We start from the raw sequence: 6,984 nt of genomic DNA, 5'->3' as shown, positions 1-6,984 counted from the left end.
TAGTAGTGAATAATTAGCATCAACTCTTAATTCAATAGGACAATGGGCTTCTACAATGTACTGGAAATCTCTTTTGTGAGGAGGGTAGTTGGCAGTACAGTGAGGCAGACACAATCCATTGGATCCCACCATGCATCATTCGCAAAGAATTTCATGACAAGCAGAAATGTTTGCTTGTTTACAAAATAACATAACTACAGAAAATAAAATATTTAGGGAAGTTATTGCATGTTTCCAGCTGCAAACATTCCGGAAACAGGAAAAAAAAGATGACAAAATACCAGCAAAACCAACTATTTGTAAAAATCATTTTTCACTTTTTCTTTTAATAGTTATGGTGTTGCTGTCTTCCCCGCCAATTTTTTATCCTCCACATTTTTAGAAAGAACTAATATTTATGAACAAAAGGGCTCAAAATTTCAAGAAAACTTAGGAAACGTGGTTTCCTTAGCTTGAGTTTTCATCAATATGCTGAATTCAGAATATTTCCTCTTTTATTTAAAGTGTTGTCTTCTCCCAGGTAAATTCATATTTCAGATGACATTTTTTGCTAAGCAGTTTTTCATTTATGCCCCAAAAGCAGCTGAAAACAAACTTGCAAACTTATTTAAAATAAATTTTTATCCCACCAAAATTCTTTTAAAGAGAAGATTAAATCTCACCATGTAACTTTAAATAGTTGCAGTGTGAGAAAACAATATTCAGCAAGAAATGTTAATATAAGCAATATAATTACATTGTGTCATAGCTGGGGGGAAATCATAAAGGGAATTATCTTGATTTGAGGGATAAAGATCTGTAATTGTGCTGTATTTTATAATTAGCAGCGTGTCCAGATGACTGGGTAACACATTTGAGAGAATTATTCCATCAGATGGCTTTTGGAAGAGCTGTTAGTTATTGCATTCTAAGGCCTTCATCATCTAAGTTTAATTTTGAAGTTGTTCATATCCTTGTCAATATTGGTATTTTTTTTGCAAGTGCTGGAAGTAATGACTGTTTATGATACATCATGCTTTCATAATGTCCCTTATTCTAAAAAGGTCACAGCATAGTTGTCTATAAAATCTGCACATTCTTGCCACAAAAAGCAGATGCAGCTGGAAAGAGAATTTCAATTTTGAGTAACCATTTTTGTGTATGGTGCACAGTTCCACAAACAGCTTCCAGTCTGCCATAAGTGCTCTGCCTTTTAGCCCTGGGTGGGGTTTTATAGCCAACATAAACTTCATCCTCTAATGCTCTGCCTGCAAACACAGATGCATGATGAGATTGATGATAATACTCTCCCACAGCTGCTTTGTCTTTCTTCCCCAGGGATTACTGGGAGATGACACACATGTTTACACAGGGCATATGAGAGTTTCACTCCTGTTTTAATGCCACCTGATACACAGGTGGACTGTTTTGGGTATCCAGGGCAATCCTGTCTCGCCACAGATGACAAATTGTTCCCTTTGTCTTCCAAGGTAGCAACTTATCCATGCCCTTGGGAATTCAACCCCCACGGGAACATCTCCTGGTCCTGCAATGGGGCTGGGTGCTAGAACAACATGCCACAGGCTCTCCATCCTACCTGTCATCACCTTTGGCATGGCAATGAACTAGTAAACACCATGTGTACTTACAACTTCATCACTGGAATCATTCTCGGATCAGCTGGTTTGGTTTAGGAGAAAGCAAAGAACCAGTTTCCTTACTATCATTCTTTAGCAGCCTCTGCTGTGACAACATGAATACTGTTCCATTCTCTCCATAGCATTTCATTCCAGTGATGTCATACCCCCACCCCCCCAAAATGATCTCACTGCTCTAAACACCTCCAACAGCAATTGTGTCTGTCATTCTGTTATTTGGCTTACAAAAGTGGAGCAAATGTTTCTCTATGGAAAGCCCTTCTATTCCCTAATGGTTGCCTGACTGAAAATACTTTCAAGTATTATACTGAAGTTCTGAAGTACTGAATATTGACTTTTTTCTCATCCTTTTGTTTAAAAAAATAATAACTGATGTTCTTGACATGCCACAATGTCAAGCCATCCACTGATGCAATCCATAACTCACTTTATACATCCTCTGTGTTTGTAATGAGCAGTTGAAATGACATGTTAAGAAATGTCACTTAAATAAGTGCTAAGTTTGGCACAAAAAGAAATTAAGATGCTCTACATAATATGGGGTCAGAATAATGGTAGCTGAACAGTATAATTCTTGTAGTATTAGTGACTGATAATCAACAAAAGCAATGAAAAAAGTGGCAGAGCAAAAGCATAAGGCAGGAACTATCAATATTCATTCTGTCTGAAATCACAAATGGAAGATCTGTGCATAAATATGCAAATGTCTTAGATAAATTAAGTCCCCTTACTTTTCCTCTCTCCATATATTGACATTATCCATGATTTCAAATCCTTTTTTCCATGTGTCCTATGCTTGTAAATTTGTTCACAGCAGCACTGCTTCTGTCACAGCATTTCTGAGAGTCACATCTTCTTTAGCCCTCAGCTGAAATTTCTGATCATGTCTTTATTGCTTCTTGATTATTACATTTGTTTTTGCAACCTTCTCAGGTAATCGTTCCCTACACCACAGCCCAGTGGAATTCAGTATCTTTTTTCAGTGAGAGAGGGAAGGGAACCAAACACAACACTTTTTTTGATTGGAATGAAAAAAGTCAGCTGTGTCACCAAAACTTGCCAAACAGTTTGGAAAGAAAGTGTAGCAATGTGATTAATTGAACTGTATACACACCACTTTGGTGATTCACCTGTAAGTGGACAATAACGGAAACCATCCAGTGGTTGCAGGGGGGCACAGCCCACATTATCTACCAGCCTGGAGCAGGCACTGCTGTAGATGTCAGTATTTTTGTCTTCCTGCCATCTATGGTGCAGCACCTGCTCCACCTAGCACCATGGCCCTAGATCAAGTTAGATTTCCTAATCACAAGAGGCATGTTTGTGCTGTCTGTCTCCAGGATGGAGTGTTTAGATCAGGCAGATGAGTACCACACTCTTAAAAAGTCCAGGAAGCCAGGAGTAGAATGTCACGTGCTCTGAAGTCTCCCTCACTGCTTCCTCACAACAATCCTCCATCTGAGGAATGTAATGAAGCATTTCTATAGCTTGTGAAAGAGGAAGACGGGCTCCTAAACTTTCAGAAATCAAAGTTAACAAGACTTATCCATATAGTATACAACATGATTTTAATTACAGGGCCAAAAAGAAACTAGACTACATTCTCCAGAATATAGTCTAGAGATGATCAACCATTTAGTAAAACCCAGCCCCATATCATCGATGTTCAGTGAATACTTAATGTTATTTTTCTAGCAGTTTCACTCATCTAGAAGTGACTTGATATTAGGGAATAGAAACATTTCTGCAGTTGTAGATCACTATTCCATCTCACCAACAACTGTCCGCGTCTTCTAGCAAACTGACAAAGGCATTTCCCCTTCCCTCGACGTTCAGTCTGGTATTGCATGCCTAAGGAAATGTGAGGATACAAAGCCATGATTCTCAAGCCAGCCTATCTGACTTACAGATGTGCTCCACAGGATATATATATTTTTTAACAGGAGCTTTTATGTAATTATAATGAGAAACTACATATAATTAGTATAATTTTTTTGTTCTTATATATCAGACTCGGTTCTTTAAAAATTTCTCCACTAGCAAGGAAGGCTTTTAGAAACTTTCTTCTTAGTCATATATAGAATGAAGGCCATTTTAGGTCTATTAAAATCCAGATTTCTTTTCCCATGAAAACACTGTAATCTCTATCACATAGAAAGTGCTGTAAATATAGTCATATTATTGATATATTCTTGAAATATAGAAAACCTTTTTAATAGTAGAAGAAACAGCTTGAGATTAATAAATCTGCAAAGTCCTGAGTATTAGCAGAGCTCTAGTAATCCACACTTTTCCTCAAAAAAGCTTTGATAACTGATGGTTGTAAAATAAAGAGCAAACAAGGAGCTTTTTGTCACGGCACCTTTGAAATAGCTCTGAATTTGCACGTCTAAAATAACAATATTCTTTTTGCTTTGTGTTGATTTCTTTTAATCAACATGTGTCATTCCACTTCACGGCTGGCACTTCAGCTGTAGGAATGTAAAATTTCATTCAGATATGCTAAAAGTAATATGACCTCCTAATGAACCTCTTCTCACACACGCGCGCACACACACTCTCTCTCTCACTCTACCCTAAAGGAAATCAATGATTTTGAATTAATTTGTTCTCTGCTTGGGAATGGAGTTGCTGATCTAAACATGAGAGTACAGATAACTTCTGAATACTGACATATTTACTTGCTAATGCATTGGTTAAAGCAGAGAGATTTAAATATCATCGGTTTAAATCAGCAAATTTAAATAGTTGGTTTTTATCCAGTTTTGCATAAGCCATTTCCCAAAAGAAATATTGATTCCTTTTGCTACCACACATTGTAATCTACTCACATTTGTTTAAGCAAATTACATACAGATTTCTTTTAGTGTCAGAGGAAGTCTGACCCATTAATATGTAACCGCACTTACGGTGCACGGAGCTGTAGAGGATCTCTGCAGAGTTCCTTCAGTCCCTATCCTGCCACATACCTGGATGTGCACCCACCCGGTGGCAGTATCCTTAGTGAAGACTGCAGCCTGGATAAGGCTTCTGCTGACAGAGCATTTCATCTGCCTCACCGGTTGCTCCTGAGAAATCACTAGGATAGAGAGCAATGAGGAATGGGCTGTGAGCCAGAGGAGCTGTCTTGACAGACTGCACAGACCCTGCAAATCGCCAGTCAAATCCTAATGACACAAATGATGAAATAATAAATAGAATTTATTCTTATTCTCTTTCTCCAGTACTTCTATCATATTATAAATTGTGTAAACACCTCATTGCTTATTTACCAGGTGCTAATTCCTTTACTTCTTATGATTGGAGCAAGCTGCATATGAACAACCAATGGAGTTCAATTAACATTCACAGAAAGAAAGAAAAAAATACCTGAAACATACTGAAAGCATATTTTTAAAATGAATTCTGTAATTAAAACAGTTCTGTAATTAAAACTGTCTGAATCTTTAAAGAAGGAGAAGAATATCTACTAAAGAATTGAATAGTATTTGTGACTTTCTGGTCACAACTTGGCTAAGCTTTTGGAAGTGATAGTAGACCTCCTCCTCTACTCTTCCTATTTTTTTGAGACCTCTGAGAAGGAGCATCAGTCTCTCTGCTTTTTCAACTCCCAGTTGATTTCTTATGTTTGAATTAAATAGTCATTGAATGGAACTAAGGAATGAAAAATCATCCTTTCTGTCCTGCAAGAGGCTAGTGCTGTCAAAAGCCTGTTGAGCACTTCAGTACACTCTGGTTCCAGGTTCTTAGCTATATGAGCCATATTTATAATGTTTAGGCTGTTTTTGACAGCAAGTTGAGATTTCTGCAGGGTTTTATTTCCTGCAGATATTATCAGTTGAGACATTGTCATTGCTTGCCGTATTTTCACAGTTCATTGTACGTAGTCTTCCTTTTAACACAGGCAAAACTGAGGTTTCAAAAATATGAATTTTCTTATACATTGCTTGCTTTCTTTTCTAAATCTGCCCTTCAAACAGTTGACACTTGTTTAACAAGAAGACTAGCCTCCAAATTGGAACTGCAGGGGATTGTAATGCTGAGGCACACAAATAAGCTGCAGGCTCACATTTTGCATCTGAAAGCAAGACTTGCTGCATCTGTGTGTTACTCTCCCTCAGCTAATTAATGCCTTCACAGGCAGGATTAAGAAACTTGTGTGCGATGCCATGACAAACTATCAGTGCAATGCTGGACAGCTGCTAGAGAATCTCTATGATTTCTTACCATATTTTGCAGATTTAGTGACTTTGGATCCTTGCTTCAGATGCAGTAAATACACCCTCAGTCTGCTGCCAAACATCTGTATAGATTTAAACATCTGTAGAGCACGGGTTAGGTAATATAATAAGCAGCAGGCTATATAATTACCCTTTATTTATTTGCAACAAATCAGTTACTACAAATAATTGTATTTTCTACATTGAAAAAGACACTGCCTCAATTAAATTGGAAGCTGCAGTTATATTAATTCTGTCAATGAGCAGTATAATTTCAAAGTGGACAGGGTGAGTATAAGAACAAAGAAAATAGATATTTTCTTTTGAAGAATTGGCAGTAGTACACCAAGTCTTTGCAGTAGTTCCAAAGGGTTATTGATTTTGGAGGCAAAAAGAACCATTGTACTCATCTGGCTTGACCTCTCGCACAACAGAGGGCTTTGCACAGCAAATTCTTCAATAAACCTAGTAGCTTTTTTAATGTTGCTATTAAAACAACTTTAAAAAAACACCCTACAGTAAAGAGTGAACTGCAATCTGCAAGTTCAACTCATGACATAAAATAGAAATGAACAGAGTGAATTTGCTACTCTGGCCCATATTGGGTTGAATGCCACATTTAGAGTATTCATATCTTCATACAACCCGTGACATTCATTCTGTCAATCAGAAAAATCCATCCCTTTCCCAGTAACACTGGAGTGAAGAGAAAACACCATATAAAGACTCATTTACAAGCTCATTAACACCACATATAAGACTCATTTATTCTTGGGAGGTATGTGTGAGTAGTGCCAGATGGAATATGCAGAATTTAACATCCACACCAAGGCTCTGGAATGATATAAGTATGATCTAGGCTGATCTAACAATCCATGTTTCTGTTTGAAAAACATACCAAAGGGGAGCTAGAAAATGGGACTAATGCGCTGTAACACTGCCACTCACCTGAGTGCACAGAGAACTTGACACAATAACTGTAAGCAATAAAATCTCTCGCGTGCAATGCTGCTCAATACCCCCTAGGAGAAGACTGTGTGATGCAGTAAAATAACATTGAGGCTTTCTTGGTCCATTTACCTAGGGAGAATTCACCAAAATAATTCACCCAATTTGGAGGATACAGA

Source organism: Cuculus canorus, chromosome 2 (assembly GCF_017976375.1).
Source record: "Cuculus canorus isolate bCucCan1 chromosome 2, bCucCan1.pri, whole genome shotgun sequence".
In the NCBI taxonomy this organism is placed as follows: domain Eukaryota; kingdom Metazoa; phylum Chordata; class Aves; order Cuculiformes; family Cuculidae; genus Cuculus; species Cuculus canorus.
The sequence above is the reverse complement of the archived record's forward strand: the minus strand, read 5'-3'. Positions refer to the sequence as shown.